This window comes from Hevea brasiliensis, chromosome 17 (genome assembly GCF_030052815.1).
Source record: "Hevea brasiliensis isolate MT/VB/25A 57/8 chromosome 17, ASM3005281v1, whole genome shotgun sequence".
Taxonomy (NCBI): Eukaryota; Viridiplantae; Streptophyta; class Magnoliopsida; order Malpighiales; family Euphorbiaceae; genus Hevea; species Hevea brasiliensis.
Window position 1 is genome coordinate 40,657,431 of NC_079509.1, and position 1,001 is coordinate 40,658,431.

At 42.3% G+C, this 1,001-nt stretch overlaps 1 non-coding gene across 1 annotated transcript; it reads right to left on the bottom strand.

Annotated features, from left to right (window-relative positions):
* Positions 1 to 215: 215 nt before the first annotated feature.
* On the bottom strand, positions 216 to 322 carry LOC131175611 (small nucleolar RNA R71). Its single transcript, XR_009145807.1, has one exon. It is a non-coding gene; the product is annotated as a small nucleolar RNA R71 (small nucleolar RNA).
* Between the last annotated feature and the right edge of the window lie 679 nt (positions 323 to 1,001).

Here is a 1,001-nt window from a genome sequence, read left to right on the forward strand (position 1 = left end):
ATCCACACTATCACCTCCAGTGCTTTCTTGCCCTATGTGACACGTTCAAGATGAATGGAGTGTCTGATCAAGCAATAAAACTCAAAGCATTCCCATTCTTCCTTCGAGACAGAGCAAGGAAGTGGTTACTTTCTCAACCAGCTGGAACGTTCACCACTTGGGAAAACCTCTCACAAGGTTTTCTAGCAAGGTATTTCCCACCTGTAAATACTATAAGACTGACACTTGAGCTCAACACCTTTAGACAAAAGGAAGGTGAATCACTCTATGATGCATGGGAGAGATATAAAGACCTGCAAAGGGAATGTCCACACCATGGCATAGAGGATTGGCTACTAGTGCAAAATTTTTATAATGGGTTACTACCCTCTACAAGGAGCACAGTAGATTCGACTGCAAAAGGTGACCTGATGGAGAAAACAATGACACAAGCACTTAAACTTCTAGAGAGGATCGCATGTCATAATTATAAGTAGTCAAATGAAAGAGAAAAAGCAAGGAGAACAGCAGGGGTCCTGGAAGTGGATGCCCTTAGCATGATAAATGCTCAATTTGATCAGCTCACAAAGATACTCGACAGAATGCAAGCCAACGCAGTTAGTCCAAACAGTCAATATGAGCACAGCTATGGAGGAGGATACATGAGTTCAGAATATAATAGCTTCAATGAACCTCCCACATAATAGATGAACTATGTGAATAATGGGGCAAACTTCAACCAGAGGCAGCCAACAATCCATATTCAAACACTTACAACCTTGGAAGGAGAAACCACCCAAATTTCTCATGGTCCAATCAATAGAATCAGCCAATAAACAAACAAGAGGGGTACAAACCACCAACACCCCTTGGATTTCAGAACAGAGGCCAAAACTTTGCACAGCCACCGCCGCCCTCTTAACCTTAGCAACCTGAACTGAAGATGACCATGGAATCCATGATGGAAGGTTTCCTAGCAGCTCAACAACAACAGAATGAATTGATTAAATAGATGACTTCCA